This window comes from Equus quagga, chromosome 20 (genome assembly GCF_021613505.1).
Source record: "Equus quagga isolate Etosha38 chromosome 20, UCLA_HA_Equagga_1.0, whole genome shotgun sequence".
NCBI classification, from domain to species: Eukaryota; Metazoa; Chordata; class Mammalia; order Perissodactyla; family Equidae; genus Equus; species Equus quagga.
The window spans coordinates 6760409-6778513 of record NC_060286.1 but is presented as its reverse complement, the minus strand read 5'-3'; the positions used below and the strand labels follow the sequence as shown (position 1 = coordinate 6778513).

General features: G+C 39.3%; 1 protein-coding gene across 1 annotated transcript in view; it reads right to left on the bottom strand.

Annotated features, from left to right (window-relative positions):
* The window catches only part of PPM1A (protein phosphatase, Mg2+/Mn2+ dependent 1A), a 39874-nt gene extending 22206 nt beyond the window's left edge, over positions 1 to 17668 (bottom strand). The window contains exon 1 of the mRNA XM_046647170.1: positions 17254 to 17668. The gene's annotated coding sequence lies outside the window, so the exon portion shown is untranslated. The remainder of the gene's footprint in view (positions 1 to 17253) is intronic.
* Positions 17669 to 18105: the final 437 nt, after the last annotated feature.

Genomic DNA, 18105 nt, shown 5'->3' with positions numbered 1-18105 from the left:
ATCCAAATAAATAATTAACAAGAAATACTCAGAACCTTTAAGAAAGCCTCAGAAGAAAAGATATTCCTTTTTCTCAGACAGGAAGATTCAATATTGTGAAGACATTTATCCCTCCTTTTTTAGTCAATAAATTCAATATAATCAAAACTGGGTCTTTTTGTTCCCAGACTTTGATGAAATGATTCCAAAATTCATATGAACGAATGTTTGAGAATAGTAAAAACATTCTAAAAAACATCAGAATTTGCCATACCTAATATTAAAACAATTTCAAATTATGGTATTTAAGAGGGAATACTATTGCAGGAATAAACTGATCAGTAGACTAGAACTGAGACTCCAAAGAGATCTGTGGGAAGGCAAATTCAATAAAGCGTTAGAACAGCTGGCCTATTCCAGTCCTGCCCTCCCAGGGAGGGTAGCTGAATCACTGTCGCACATGTTAAATACCAGGTGATTAAGACTCAAGTTTGAAATACTAATAAAACCACGCAAGGACAGCCAGGCAAATATTTCTATAATCTTATGATAGAAAAGGACTTTCTAAGTATGACATCAATGGCAAGAAGGAAAAGAGACTCCAAAGGAATAAAAAGTGACTCCAGAGGAATAAACCTTCTACACTATAATGCAAAGCTCATAAGCTTGAAAGGCAAATCTCTTTAAAATAAGTATTTGCAATATATAGGATAAAGTTAATATTCCTAAAAGAGACAAAAGGCTCTTATAAGACAATAAAAGGAACACTTTAAAAGAAATGGACAAAGAACATGAATAGGCAATTCAATTCATAAAAGAATATAAATGGCCAATAAATATATGAAACATTGACCAATCTCACTAGCCATTGAACACAAATTAATTTTTTATACATTACTTTATCAAAAATTAAAGATTTATAATGTCCAGTATTAGCAAAGGAATTTTAAAAAATATATGCTTCACAGGTAGGAGAGGAATCTCATAGTAACTTTCTGAAGGATATGTACGATACACATTAATTTTAAATGTTGACTTCCATTTAAATGGTTTTGTATATTCACACTTTGAAGCACCCCTTTATTCCAAAAGTACTTTAAAAACAGATTAACTATAAAACAGAAAATTAAGAAGACCAAACCACCTGCTGAAGACAAACTCTTGAAATACAAAGCACTTTGTGAAGCTGAAACTGTGAGCCTCCTGGGTACAAGTAACAGAGACAGACAGAAGTCCACACCCTGTAGGGATGGTTTCAGAGACTAAAAATGCCCCCGCGCAAGCTGGGATAGAACCCAGGCTCACTGAAACTAATGCCTGGGGTGGAAGGGCTCTATTGCCTGTACAAGTTCCTGGAAAAAGCTACTTACAACCTAGGGCTACAGTTTAGATGAAGTTATGTGCCCAGTGAGCAGCAGTATAGATCTTCCTTTAGTCTGTGTCTTATTCTTGGAGAGATAAGCCTGATCCTAACGTTATCACGAATCATGAGAACCAAGTCTCGAATATAAGACATGGTTTCAGACTGGGCACCCTAGGGCCAAGATGTAGCTGCATGCAAAAACACTGGATAAAAAGGGTGAAAAGAAAGAAAACAAAACAAAATTTCCATTTAATATGAGACTACAAAACCAAACTCCAAAACTCAAGGAAAACTAAACTAAGACGGATAGCAAACAAAATCAGTAATTGTAAGAATTCAATCTAGAAGAAAATGTAACCATCTGAAAATAACTTCAAATGTACATGTTTAGGATCCTTCCAAAGTTAAAAAGAATAGACATAAAGGGGGAAAAAACAATAAAAAAATCAGAAATCAAACCAGAATAGGTGGCCGTTAGAGAGAGAACCTGAACATGAGAAAAATATTCACTGAGAAATAAAACAAGTGAAGCCACATAAATTCTAAGCTGAACAAAGTCAAGGTTTGAACTAGTAAATTGAAAAACAATACTTAGGAATTGCCCAGAACATAACACAAAGATTAAGAAGGAATACTGGAAAAACAATATTCAGAGATATAAAACCTCAGGAATTTTCTGGAACTGAAGAAAGATAGGAGTCTACAGACCAACAATGTATTTCAAAGAGCACCTAGAGACAACACAACATACAGATCCAGGCACATCATGGGAATGTGCTCAGAACATCAAGCATAGTAAAATAGACAACAAATACTAACATTTACATCACACTTGAAATATACAGGGTTCTATCCTAAGTGCTTTACATATATTAATGTAATCATCACTGCAACCCCTATAATACGGACACTGTTTCATCATCTCTGTTCAGAATTTGCCCAAGGTCACACAGTAAACAGTGGCAACAGGATACAGAAAAGGAATCTTCTTAAAAACTACAAGAGAGAAAAATTATACACAAAGGTATAACAATTAGCTAGAGACCAGACTTTTCAGAGATTCATGTTTGCCAAGTTTCATAATATAATAAACAGTATCTTGAGGGTGCTGACAGGAAGAGGGAGGGGAGAAGTTTATTAACCAAGACTTCTTTATTTGCTAAAAAAAAAAAGAAAATAATGTGTAAAATATACTTTCAAACAAAAACCAAGGACATTTATAAGCCACATTCTGTTACTAAAAACACTACTAAAGGATATACTTTAGCAAGAAGAAAGGTGAAGCCTGGAGTGAGATACAAGCAACAGTAAATACAGAAACTGGTAAAATATACTGGCTGATTAAATTAGGTATTGAATATAAAAAAGAAAATGAAATTTTTTATGCTACAAAAAGGGGGACATAAAATTGTAGGCAATTATATAGATAATGGAGGAACGTTTAGTGTTTAATCAAATATGAGCTCACAAAAAAATCACCAAATATACAAGGAAAAAGCTGCCACGAGTAGGAGTTAACATATAACAAATACAACTAGCTTAAGACTTCAGATATTGGAATTAGTGAATATAAGATATAAAATAACTATGTATGAAATGTTTAAGAAGATTTAAAAAGAAAAAACAAAAAAATTACCAGGCAAATTGGGAAAGAATTAAATACCACTTTTGGAAACGAAAAAATAATTGTTGGTATTAAAAGTTCAAAGGACAACTTAAACAACAGATTAGAAACAAATGCAGTAAATTAGTTCAGTAAGTTCAAGAAAACTATGTTCACTTCAAAACACCTATAACTAAAGGATCGGGGGGAAGGGGAAGGAGAAAAAGAAAATCAAGTTCTCCAACAATAGTAACAGCATAAACAGTCCACAGATGTAGGTTCTAAAAACTTAAGACCTGGACACTGTAGTGCCCCTGGAAGCCCAGGACTATTAATTCATCTCTCTGATCAGGTCAACTTCCTGGATCACGGCTATGGTAGTAGTAGACTTCTCTAGGCTTTATATCAACATTTATTCCACTGAGAGAATCAGAAAACACCAGCAAAATAATGGTTACTGGGGCCAGCCCCGTGGCCAAGTGGTTAAGTTCGTGCGCTCCGCCTTTGGCGGCCTGGGGTTTCGGCTGGTTCGGATCCTGGGCGTGGACACGGCACTGCTCATCAGGCCACGTTGAGGTGGCGTCCCACATGCCACAACTAGAAGGACCCACAAGTAAAAAAATAAAAAAATAATGGTTACTTTACTCTATACAGAAGAGCCTAATCTCATTTAACAAATGCTCCTCTGGTAACTCCTATTTTCTAAATATTTTTAAATCATAGCAATCTTTAAATTCTCACATCCTACTTTAGTTAGAGGTAGAAGTTTCTTACAGGGTCCATTAGTTTGCAGTTCACCAGCCAAGGTCTCTAGAATGCTGCTCCAATCTCCCTCAGGACTAACAATATTTTCACAGATTACTCTGGTTAAATATTCTTTTAATAAAGCTCAATCCTATAGATCAGTCAATTAAACCAACAAATACACTTAAGTTTCTCCTTCTATGACATAAATAATCTATAAAAGTTATGAACATTGGGGCCAGCCCCGTGGTGCAGTGGTTTAAGTGCACACGTTCCGCTTCGGCGGCCCTGGGTTCGCTGGTTCGGATCCTGGGTGCTGACATGGCACCGCTTGGCACGCCATGCTGTGGTAGGCGTCCCACATATAAAGTAGAGGAAGGTGGGCATGGAGGTTAGCTCAGGGCCAGTCTTCCTCAGCAAAAAGAGGAGGATTGGCAGCAGATGTTAGCTCAGGGCTAATCTTCCTCAAAGGAAAAAAAAAGTTATGAGCATTTATATAGAGTTCTTTTGCAGAGAAAGGAATACTTGTTCTTAAAACAAATTATATACACAGATATTTTGTAAACTTGATTTCCAATACTAAAAACACTCATTTAAATCAGATACACATTTTATCTGTTAAATAAATCTCAATTGTTCTAAAGAAAATTTAACCTACCTTCATCACCTTTCTCCTTAAAAAAGTTATACACAAAATATTGTAGACAATATTTTCGATAAGGAACTGAATACATCCAAGTGGTCAAATACAGGTACTAACAGTTCTCATTAGTTTGCACTCCCCTCCTCTCAAATTTCCAATTTGCTTAATTACAGGACTTTACTAACTTTAAAGCTATTATGTGGGATGCTGGCTGGCTCTTTTGGGGCACTTTACTGACAGTCCCTAAAATCTCACAAACAATTCTAATCCAACCAGAAGACTGCTGATCTATGAATCAAATAAGATTTCCTTTGGCAGTGGCAACTTCTCATTAGTGCCATTCTCTGGCCAATTCTAGACCTCTGAAGCAGCCCACTGACAACAGGGGCACCCAGAATAGGATTCTGCCCCTCCAATCAGAAACTCCAGGGGAACGGTGCCATTTAACTCTCTGTGGGATTTCTCTGAAGAATAATCCCAAGGTGGTATATGGGTTTCCCACTCTGCACTGGTTTAAACCTGAAGATCTTCGAACAACCCAAAAGACAACACATAACTATTGTTCAGCATCAAAATTCCTACACAAAGTTCTGGAAAGAAAGTATGTCAAGGATACTAGACCTCATCAGAAAATGAAATTATCTTTTGTGCTTCACTGACATGTGACTAAAATTAAAATTTTACAACTGAATATTTAAAAAATGTCACCTGTCTTCCACATTATAAGATCTTTGCTTTCTGTTCTTGCCTCTACTTCTCACTCTCTCCTAAGCAGCCTCTAAGTTTTATTCTTCTGCCCACAAATTCAGTCTCCTTGCAAATTTTAAACCATTTCTACTCCTGCTCTTACCACTTTGTCCCTCCCAAGCCTGAGCAATCTTTTCTTCTATTTTCCCTTTCTTTAATTCTTCCTCATCCTTGGTGTGAGGAAAGTTCAAGAAGGTAGAGTTCAGGTAAGCCAGCTGCAAACAGGAACATTTCAGTGAGCGCATGCAAGACTGAGTTTGAGAGGGAGAAGAGAAATGGCTACCAGAGTAACGTCTTGGGGCAAGCGGGGTGGGGGAGGGGCGCTACTGAACAATCCACACAGTGAAAAGCATATTGGAGGTGAGGACCAATGGTACATTTTCTTCAAAGTTATAGTACTAGTGAAAAGCCTCATTCTTGGTTTAAATTTAGATATAGTCTTCCAATTACTGAATGATTTTTCCTGGTCAGAGAAGGAGGAAACAGCTATTATTTAAGCTATAAAAGAAGGCTAAGTTTTCAAAGCTGACTATCTCATGAGAGATACAAGATGTTCACAAAGGGGAGAAATCACTGATCAAAGTCTGGATTCTGTTTATATGAAATATCCAAAAAGCAAATCTACAGAGACAGAAAGTAGATGAGTGGTTGACAAGGGGGACAGGAGAATGGAGAGTGACTGCTAATGAGTACAAGGTTTCTTTTGGGGGTGATGAAAAGGTTCTAAAATTAAATTGTGGCAATGGTTGCACAATTCTGTGAATAACCTAAAAACTACTGAGCTGTAAACTTTAAATGGGTAAATTTTATGCTATGTTAGTTATAACTTAATAAAGCCATTTAAAAAGATTTCTAGGGTTTTATTGGTTTTCTGTATCTGTATTTTACTTTACATAAAAAGATTTAAAAAGATAACTGTAGATTATGTAGTAATACGGAAAGCACTACATTAACATTTTTTCAAACACTAAAAAAAAGAGTTACCTGCAAATTTCTTGCTGCTCAACAGTTGTTCATCTTGTAGCTTCAACTAAATATTTACTTCACTCTTTCAATTAAATATTTGCTTAACCTCCTCCAACAAACCAAATTTCACCAAATGAATTACAATGCAAAACAGTTACTGAGTTAAACAATACCTTAATTTAAATGCTTTAAATTAAAACCTTAAAAATGAAACTTCAAAAAGCAAACCAAAACTGACCAATCAAGGGGTGGGGCTGGCCCCGTGGCCGAGTGGTTAAGTTCGCGCACTCCGCTGCAGGCGGCCCAGTGTTTCGTTGGTTCGAATCCTGGGCGCGGACATGGCACTGCTCATTAAAACCACGCTGAGGCAGCGTCCCACATGCCACAACTAGAAGGACACACAACAAAGAATATACAACTATGTACTGGGGGGCTTTGGGGAGAAAAAGGAAAAAATAAAAAATCTTTAAAAAAAAAAAACAAAAAAACTGACCAATCAAACCAACCCAAGTAAGTCAGAAAAAGCTCTTCTATGCTAAGCAGTATTTCGATAACGCCCATGACACAGGTCATTTTTTCTCTACCAAAAACTATTCAAAAATTTGTCGTTGCTGAATTAGGTAAAAATTTACAATTACCCAAACCAGTCCGTTTATACAGCTATTAGCAGCACTTTCAATTTCACAGAGTACGTTTGACACAAAGCTTGCCACTGTTGATGTTTCCTTCATGTTCCATGATTTTTTAACGTATCAACATGTTTTAGACATGTGCTGTGATCTGAATTACATACTCCATAAAGCAGTCTTCTTAAATTCCTACAGAGGTATGAACTGCAGATTTTTTTTTTTTTTTTTGGTGAGGAAGATTGTCACTGAGCTAACATTTGTGCCAATCTTCCTCTATTTTGTATGTGGGATGCCACCACAGCATGGCTTAATGAGTTGGTGTGTAGGTCTGCCCTGGGAGCTGAACCCGCCAACTGCAGGCTGCTGAGGCAGAGCATGCAAACTTAACCACTATGCCACGGGGCCAGCCCCAAACTGCACAATTTTTAAAAGTAAACTTTAACAGTACAAACTGCCTGAAAAATATCTAAGCTAAATTTAGTTGGAGGGTTCTACTGGCTATAAAAATTAGATAGTGACCTATTTTCACTAACAATTACAGTATGAGCAAAACATTTAAAGACTTAGCATAGAGCAATTTAGTTTTTAAAGTTCTCTAAGAATGTTCTGGTATTCACAATCTCAATTTGCCTCATCTATTAACTATTTCAAATGTCTCAGTTTTGGATAACATGTCTACAGATTGGAAAGCGGATTCAATTCCCAGTTTGTTATTTTTTAATCCTTGCATATTTGAGGATTCAGACTCAGACTGACCTAGAAAACAATAAATGACTTCCTCAGCCAACCTATCCTTTTTTTCTTTTGCTTAAAACAAACAAAAGCCCTCACACAGAGCATTTATTAAGTGTTTGCTGATAACCTTGTATATTTAAGTTGAAAGAAGGGAAAAATAAAACATTAAATATCTAAGATGGTAAAAGGTTCATTCACACACAAAACGGGGGAATTCTAAGTATTTCACACATATGAAATGTCTCTGCCAGAAAAAAAGACAACAAAGTATTTGACTCTAAGAGATAGACTTCTGCATACAATCTAATATTCTTCAAAATAGAATCATTCACTGAGTCCATAAATTGTGATATAGATGTTTTGTGTGTGGAAAAGGGTGTTGGGGAAGTATGAGAAAAAAGTTTTTTTTAAAGTGAAAATCCTGTATTTCTAATAGCTTAAAAATACATATATATCCAGCTACTTCCTATACTTGATTAGCCACACCTCAAATGACATGGCTTAAAATGAATTTCTCAACTCCCTGCCACTTCTCCTACCCAGTTCCCTGTCTCAGGAAATAGGTCTACCATTAGTCACGAGCTCACAGAATCCTGTATTTCCCTTATCACAGCACAAGAGAGTCCGTGAATGCTTTCTCATTTTAGATTTTCAGGTCCATGAGGGAAGAGATCATGTCTTTTTTTGTTTCACAGTACTTAGCACATAGTGACACCTGATTAATATGTAGGACAAATGAATGATAGCCATCATTGTGACTTCTCCTTTAACAGAGGAGTTAGGAATTCTTTTCCATCCAGTAAAATGTATTCCCATAGAAGCTGACCTACAAACAAACTATATCCTACCATTTCCATTTTGTTATTCTATAGAATACATAGTTGTAATTTTAAAAATCTCTATAGAAACATAATTGATTTCTAATAAGAAAATATTGGATTCTCAAGCAAATTTGCAGCTTATCAATCAAAAACTTGATTTTCAGATTACTGGTCATTATGACTTTTAAAAGTTTCTCAACATCATCAGATGCACACTCTCATTACTGAAAAATGCCACATAAAATACAGTGGAGAAGACAAAAGAGACAAGATGCAGTTTCGACTAGAGGTTACAGTGCCCATACGTTCTCCTTCCCAGAGCTATTTATTTATGCATCTACTCAGTCATTCAATATTCATGAATAGGTAAATTTTTTAAAAAGTCTTTGATGTAAGAAGCAAGTATAAGGTAAGTTAGACACAAAGGAATAATTTCTGGGAGCTAGGAAATCCACTTTCAATGTATTTTAGACAAAAATATCTTTAACTGAGTCTGGGAGTTTCACTGTATAAAATGAATCATCCCATTTGTACTTAAGGAGCTCCTTATTCTACTGACTGTAGCAAACAGTACAAGATCACACCAGATGGCTGACTAGTTGCTGAAGTACTTGCTTATAGTATCAGGAAGCATTTATACAGATGGAGAAAATGAAGATGACAGATATGGAGTAACACAGGGTTAAGCTGTGGTTTGACCACAGAACAAAAGCTGCCACTTCTAAGATCAGCCCTGTGACATCCAAAACAGCCTTACAGACTCTCAGCAATAATATTTTACTGCTTTATAAAAAGTGAAAATTTTAGTTACTACCTATTTATATTCTGAAGCATGATGGCATACTGCAAAGATGTTTTTCTAAAGTCTGGTAAGTTTTGTGATTCTGTTTGCAAAACAAAACTAAAAAAGTAATACACAGCCACTCGTCGCTTATCCTTATCATTAATATTTTCATTTCTGAATTTTGGTAACAAAATTAAGTAAGCAAGCTGCATCTCCTATAGACGTAATACCAAATTTGACGCAATTTTCTACCATTCACGCTAAAGAAAAGGAGCATTTCTAAGAAGCCAAGACATTCATTCAAAGTTGGTAGTGAATTATGTTCTTATTCTCTGAGACAGTACAACAGTTCTTGAATGACATATTCTTTAAATAATTAAGCCACATAAAGCATGACTCAAACAAAATAAAACAAAGCCGTTTATCTACATCCCTGCCTTCTAGGAGACAGTCATATCACAGATGCATACAAAGCACCAGCCTAAATTTAAACTGGATTATACATGACCTATGCTCTCTCATGGTCTAATATATTTCTGGCTCACATTCAATTTTCTTTGTCATGTGTTCATCAGAAAATGAACAGGAAGACTACAAAGATTAAATAATCGTATAATGAGCACCTATTTAAAACAAATGAAACTTGGTCCCTGCTTTCAAGGAATTTTTATTTTTAATAAATCTTAATATTGAAATGTTCCACTTACAGTATAATCTCTATTGTAAGCCCAATTAGGTAGCTTGTGTTTAACACTATCTTCTTAAACTCAGTAAGAATTTCACTTGAATAAAGGACTGATGAAATTATTTGTCAGCAGGGTGCAAAGTAATGAACATGAATAAAATAAGCCATAAGACAAAACTGTGTCTGGCTGTGGTACTAGTTGTATTATAGCTATATCTTATACGCTTTTTTATATTAAAAAATTTAACAGTTCTTCTTGTGAAAGTTCTAAAAGGAGCTGACCTGTCAAGTGTCACTGTGCACTTTAAATTTAGTGCACTCTTCCACCTCAGATCCCAACTTAACCACAAGAGTCATTCTCTGTGTACAATGCAACTGTAGTCATATCCTTCATATACAAAGATTTTCTAACCCATCACAACTGCCAACACATTTTCTTTTAGCAGTAGCAATAAAACTGCAGTGACCCACAACATAATTACTTTGAAAAGTCCAAGGAAATGTGTTTGGTTTTTGTTACTAGCTGTGAAACTTTGGACAAATCACTTAACCTGTTTCAATTTCCTCATCTGCTAAGATACAAGTAATAATAGTATCTATCTCATATAGATAGATATGAAGATTTAATGAGACAGTACTTGAAAATTTCTATGATAATGCCTGGCATATAAATGCTTAATAATGTTAGTTATCATTGTTACCAGCTAATGTCAAGGCTTGAAAAACTTAAGAGGTACACAAAGAATCATATTCGTGATTCTGGTCTCATTAGTATCATACCAAGCAGTCACAGACTGCCTACATAAAACTATCCATTTAAAAATTGAAATTTTTAAAAAGAAAATTTACCATGTATTTGCTAAATACTGGATATAGTTTAACAGTTTGATGAGGTTTAAAGTTTAGCTTAGAGGTTTATGTGAACACAGACTATTCATATTTAGACATTTGCTTGGTTCAAATTAAATCAGTTAATAGTTCTCTCTCTTCTGTAATTACTACACTAATTACCATGACTCCACAATTTCTGTTTAAAAGGATACCTAGTTCACAATAATATTTGCAGATGTAACTCTGGAAAGAGATGCATCATTATGAATGTCCTGTTAACCCTCAAAGCCAAAACGTAGGACGTTAAAATGAAACCTTTAGGTCCAGAATCAGTCAAGCTAATTTTCTATGCCAACAACAGAAAAACTCTGCCACATTTCAGATTTGTATAATCTTCACACTTAAATATCCAGGTTCAGCCAAAACAATAAATAGGAAGAGAGTCAGAAATGTCTGCTACCAGAAAGTTCTACCTTCTTCCACCACCTTCTACAGCAATCACTCCCACTCTCAGGCGGATTTCGCCTAACACAAAACATCTGAATGTCTACTATCCACAAGACACTGTGCCAGGCTTTGGGTATAATAAAAAGTTATTGTATTTTCCCCTTCAGAATTTTATAATTAAATTGAACACACAATTATAATTAAAACACAAATACCTTGCAGTAAAGCATATGACTAAAGCTATACAAATAATACAACAGATACTGCTACAGAAGTACAGAGAAATGAGAGATGAAACACTCTGGTGATCAGAGAAGGCTTTCTGGACGAGGAAATATTAGAAGTGAGCTTTGATAAAGGAGAAAACAAAAGCTAGAGAAGGGCGGGCAAGAATTCCAAGCTAGCAATTAGCATGTGTAAAGATCCACTGAGAGAAAAGTATAGGGTATGTTCCAGAGATGGCAAATGTACCAGTTTGGTTGAAATAGATCAGTCCTAAGGTCCAATCATGGAAAGTGTCAAAAGCCAAGCCAAGAATTCTGAACTTTATTCTAGAGGCAAAAGGGAGTCAGTAAGTATATTGAGCAGAGAAATAATATGATGAAAATAGTATCTTAGGAAGAATTTCGGGATGGTTTACAGAGGGAGGTAGGAGGGAGACGTAGTACAAGATACTAGTGGGAAAGACCAGTTGGAGTGCTAAAACATGGTTTGGGTATAAGGTAATAAGACTTGAACTGTTCCAATACAATTTCTCAACCTTAAATAACCCAGGATCCACATAAAAAGCCTTAATGCCTTTTATGAAGACTTCCTTCCGCCTACCTTTTTTCTTTATATAGGAAGAAGTGAGTTAACTAGAATAATTTAGTTTCCTTAATCTCTCTTGCATCTTTTCTGGTAGCAATATCTTCTTGTCCATTTCTAATCATGAACTGTAACTCCTCTCCAAAATACCAACCCTTGTCCCTCCTCACTTACTGATCATTCTACTCTGAACATTCACCTTTGCTTTATTACTTTTACTCTTTATCCTCTATCTAACCATCTACTCTCATCTAATCATTAACTCCAAACCCACAACTTCTCTCCAGCTTCATACAGTCAAATAAATCTACTTATACTCAATTTTCTCTTCCATTACCTCTTAACTTTTAGTCTATTCATATACAAGTTCTATATACCAACAACCTTTAGAACCTATTCTAAAGTCTACTCAATCTCATAGTTTGGTTTCCAGGCTCATTGCTAAAATTATACTCAAAAGACAACCCTCTCACACCCACTAATTCTCTATTCCCCTATGTACCTCAAGATTTCATATCCTACTCAACAACAGCAGTTACTATTTATTTGGTACTTTTCTCATGGTAGAAAACATGTCAAGTGCCTTACATAATTATCTCATTTAATCTTCAAGATTACCTTATTAGAATGACCTTTTCATTTCACAGGTAAAGAAAACTGAGGCTTAGAGAAATCAAGTTGCTTGCCCAAGATCACCCCACTAGTAAGTTTTACCACCTTCTCCTTTCCAAAGACTTCTATGTGGCTCTATTGACTAGATGTACTCAGAAACATTTCTCTTAATCCTTCATTAAGGATATAAACCATGAGAATTAACATCGATTCCATTCCTCAATCTGAATGAACAATGACAGCTGAAGACATAAAATTGTTTAACTCTGTTGACTTCTGAAACTCTGGGAATGAGAAAATGAACTTTTTTTTGTAGATCTTTTCTTTTTTTTGAGCCCATGTTTTTTGTTTTTTTTTTTTGGTGAAGAAGATTGTCGCCAATCTTCCTCTTTTTTCTCCCCAAAGCCCCAATACATAGTTGTATATCCTAGTTGCAAGTCATTCTAGTTCTTCTATGTGGGATGCTGTCACAGCATGGCCTGATAAGCAGTTGCTAGGTCTGTGCCCAAGCTCTGAATCGGCCTACCCCAGGTGGCCTAAGTGGAGGACGTGAACACAACCACTTGGCTATGGGGCCAGCCCCTGAACTGAACTTCTTAAATCTTTTCTGAATGTTTTAGAAGGGACCCCTGCATTGGAAGACTTAACTACATAAATTTCTACGGTCTCTTTTAATTCTGGGAATCTGAACCAGAAGTGTTACCATTCAGCTTTTCATTTTGATTGCTAGGAACAAGAAGGCTCATCTAATTGGGAAAAAAATCCACACATGACTATTTTGAAAATAATTTTATTTCTATCGGGATCTGATCCTGGCATGTTAGATTCTCTGACCCTTACTTCTTCATTTGTAAAACAGAGATAACATCATATGATTTAGAAGGTTGCAGCAAAAATTAAAGCTGACACAAATAAATGGTCGATAAATTATGGCTTTTATCATCCACTTTCTTCTGTATCTAGAAGTAGTTCTCTCTCATAGGATTTTAGTTCAAATCATATCAGCCACAAAAACTCTAACGACTTTCAATCTAGCTCCTAAATATGAGAACTACATAAATGTGGTCAATGGATTCCAAACATATTAAGAATTATAGGAGCCGGCCCGGTGGAGGAGTGGTTGAGTTTGCTTGCTTCACTTAGGTGGCCCAGGGTTTCCCTGGTTCGGATCCTGGGCGTGGACCTGGCACTGCTCATCAAGCCATGCTGAGGCAGCGTCCCACATGCCACAAGTAGAAGCACCTACAACTAGAATATACAACTATGTACTGGAGGGCTTTGGGGAGAAGAAAAAGAAGTGAACAAAAAAGACTGACAACAGATGTTAGCTCAAGTGCCAATCTTTAAAAAAAAAATTTATAAAAACTCAGACTCCCTCCTTTATCACATATTTACTCAAGTAATGTTTAAACAGCTCTAATTTTATAAACACAGAATCAACAGCCTACTTTATTAATATACATTAGTATCCAGTATCTCTCCCTCAGTTTCGTAGAAAAATTCTAAAGTCGATTATACTTTAAATACAGGTAGACAGAACCTCACCTCTCTTAATCGCTTACTGTCTCTAGCTCCTCCTACCTGCCTCAGCAAAAGAAAAGCTAGGTAAAGAGATTATCTAGGGAGCACATATACAGCTAGGACAAGCAAAGGTCAAAATCATCAAGGAATGTATTCTAGTGACTCATAACAAAATATAAAATTGTTACTTGGGTCATATGGAGCATATCAGACAACAGAAAGAGCAAAAGAATACAGATAATTAACCTTTTGATTTTGATATAATTTAACCCAAGCTTCTTTCACTTAAGGTTAGTTAATAATCCCAGGTGGAAATTCAGAGAATTTATACATCCTGGCTAATCCTGAAATAATAAATGAAGCAACTGAATTTTTAAAATTTTTTCACCAACATTATTTGAGATGGAAGACAGAACATCTTCTGGCATAACGTTACTATCCAAGGTACAGGAAGACAGAAACGTCTACCTAGTTGCCTCATAACAACTCTCCCCTCCCTCGAGGTCCTATCCTTCACAGGGCCACACCTTATTTTATCTTCTTGCTTAACTCTTGGAGGACTCCACTTGAGCCTATTTTCTTACATGACTGCCTCCTTCCTCCAATTTGATTAAGGATGGAAAGCAGTCAAGAGTATCACTCAGACTCAGGCACCCAGGCAAGTGTTAGACAATCATTTGGGGGGGAATCACCAAAATATCACCTTATAATTAATTATTCCTACATGACCACACACTTACATCTTAAGAAATTAATCCAGCTCTCAGGGGTGAGCATCGCAGGGGTAATAAGCTCTCTGTGGACCTACATCAGTCTTTAGTATTAAATTATTAAATAAGCATTCATAGTTAAACCAGAATCAGCTACACATTCTACTAGCCATTATAATAAATAGTCTAAGTATAATATGAACAAATTCAAAGGCTGTAGCTTTCTGGTAACTGCTTAGCAATATTTACCATCAGACAGCATGACAGACAGTGCTATAGATTTCTTTGGAAAAAAAAATTAGGTACCAAGGAACAAATTTTCAAAGGAAAGTTTATTATCAAGTCAAGATAAGCAAGACCCAGCTTGAACTGACAGAAAAACCTTCATAATGTGTTCTTATAATGCCCTTTGCATCAAACCATCAAGGGTCGTGTGCTTGTTCAAATCTGTAGACTCAACCACCCTCTGTCTCCCGTGGAATCTCCATCCTTCCTCCAAGGGTTTTTCTCGACTTCCCAATCCCAGGAGAACAATCAATAAATGCCACCTACAGGAATCTCTTTCCTGAAGAATTATCACCCACTTAAAATTCTTTTAAGTAAGACACAACCCAGAAAGAAAATCAGCTTTAGAGTGCAGAAACATCTAACTGCTTAGCACACACCAGGCATTTGGTCAAGGCATACTGAATAGACAATGTTAAGGGAATCAAAAAATTTAACAACTGGACAGTACATTTGATCATATATTCACCCCTCTGGCTTTACTGATTTGTAAGTGCAGACTCAAAAGGTTAAAGGACTTGTCCACGGACAGAGATGTTTTGGAGCACAGCCATGACTAAACAATTCTTGCCTCCTAGTGCAATGTTCCCCTCAACAGGTTATATATATACACATATAAATGCCAAGTAAAAAGAAATGTTAATAACCCCAGCATTGAACCATGTTATTTCTCAAATATATACTGAGGTAGCTAGCCAAACTCTACTAGTCTTAATATACCTCTCCCATTATATAGTTACTTCACTGATATGAAAAATGTTTAATGATATCAAATCAAAAATGTCTTAAGCAACTTTCATGGGCAGTTCATTATAGTTTCTATAACGTGATATTGCTGTAACTTGCAGGTTAAAAGTAATCACTCTACATGAGTGAATGTTTAATCAGATATATGTGAGTTACACATAAGAACACAACTGTAACATCAGGCAAGGAATGTTACTTTGTGCTTCAAATTATTTATCGGCAAAGGAAATATTAAATTAATAAAGGTAACATCTGTAAACAAAAAATAGGCGGGAGGCGGGGTGACTATCTTCCTAGTCAGTTTTCTAATCTGTCAAGAGTTACAGAAATACAATCTTCGGAAAAGGCCCAATATGTAAAAAGGCAAAAGTGAAGGTGTTCCAGTCAAAGAGTTGGGGAGCCAGCTCCGCTGGGCTTCGGAGAGCTCTGGAACCCCTACGGCTCAGCAGAGTGCTGATGAAATAAATCAACCCCCTGACTCCTAAGAGCTCTTCACGTCTAAACAGTGTTGTTTAAAATCCCAACCTGCAAGTTTGAAAAGATTAAGCCTTTTTCCTCAGAGCAATTTTTCAGATTTCTATTTTTTTCCAGAAACGTCAAAATCATTAACTCCGGGAAAATAAGAGCTATTTCCCATAGATTTTTACACTTCCCATTCTCTTCCAATCACTTCTTAAAATGTATTCGGCTCGTTTACTGCAATTAGCAGAAAACTCAGTGCTGGGGGTGGGACGGCGCGTAGATTTCCTGGCTTGGACAACGAAGTACCACCTCTGTGGATCTTAGAAGAGGGAAGGAAAAATACCCCAGGGGATGAAATTTTCAAAACCTATCTAAAACTGCGGTCGTAGAAGGCTCTCCACAGCCAGCTCGCAAGAACGTATTTGCAATGTACAAGCAGAACAGAACCATACCTCACCAAACTCTAACATCAAGAACTTTCACCCACACAATTCACACGGTTAAAAAGACAGGAGAAGAAATCAGGGTGGTTTACTTCAATGGATTTGTCTGATGCCTTAAAAATGAATGGACCGGCGGCATCATTGACTCGAGTTCTGAAGGAGCCTCACTCTCAGCTCTGCCCCCTATAAAACCTGGAGCAAATTCTCCAGAATCTGCTATTCCGAGGGTCAGTCCGGTCCGAAGGGGGCCTACCTCCGGGGGTTGCAGCCCAGGCGGCCGGGCGGACGGGCGGACGGCCGGGCGGCGGGTGGGGGCGCCGCGACGCCCCCTCTGCTCTCGGGAAAAGTTCCGCCGGCCGCTCTCGGGCCAGGCCGGCCCTCGCCCTCGCCCGCGCCGCCGCCGACACGCGCCCAGCCTCGGCGGCCCGAGGGTCGCGCCCCCCGCCCCCCGCGCGCCGCCAAACACCTCGCCCCCGCCTCCCCGCCGCCGCCCCGGCGGAGCGTTAACCCCTCGCCGCCCGCCGCCCGGCCGCGGGGAGGAGGCTGGGCCAGGGGGTGGAGTTGTCGCGTCTCCTCCCGGGAGCGCCCGGGCAGACGCCCGGCTTGTTTACAGGCCCCAGGCCCAGGCCTGGCCGCCGCCGCGCAGGCCCGCGCCGCCCGCCCGCCCTCGGCCCGAGCGGAGCGCTTACCCGGAGCAGCAGCGGGCGGGCAGGTCCCTGGTCGGCCGAGGCGGAGACGGCGACGGCGGCCGGGGAGGGGGCGGGAAGGGGGTCACCGCGGCCGCGGCCGGCCAGGTCAGGCCGGGGAGGGGGTGGAGGAGGGGAGGAGCCGGGCTGCGTCCGGGCCCCCGGCTCTCGGCGTCCTCGCGGTTCAGATCATCCGGGCGTTGGAGCGGGAGGCGGAGAGCGGGTCCCAGAGGAGGAGGAGGAAGAGCCGAAGATTCATCGCTTTCGCGCCCCACCTGCCTGGCGCCCCCCCACCCCCCCTCCCCAACCACCCGTTCCCGAACTGCAGCCGCCCGAGCACCCGAAGCCGCGGTCCGGGCCGGCGTCGAGACCACTGCTCCCTCGCTCCCGCGCGCGCTCCCGCCCCTAGCGCCGCCACCGCCTCGAGCGCGTCCCCGCGCAGGCGCGCTCACGACGGCGCCGTGCTGCCCCTCCCCCCTCCTCCGCCCGCCCAGCCCCGCCGGCTCAGCCGCCGCTACAGCTGCGGCGCGGCGGAGCAGCCGGAGAGACCCGGATGTCGTTGGGCAGGAACTGCGGCGAGGGCTGGCGCGCGGGGGAGGGGCGGCGGCAGATGACGTCACTGCCCTGCCCGGCTTCGCTCTCCGCAGCCGCCGGGCTGACGGGGCTCCAGGCTGAAGCCGAAAAGAGTATCCAAACCCTAGTCCCAACCGAGACCGGGGCCTTCACGCCCCGGCGCCGGAGCCTGGGCAGTGGCCGACATGTTAGGAACCCCGGAGATCGCGAACGTCTCCGAGCCCGGCGTCTGCCGAGTCGAGAGGGCGCAGCTCCCGCTAGGGCGTCCCGCCTCCCGCCCCG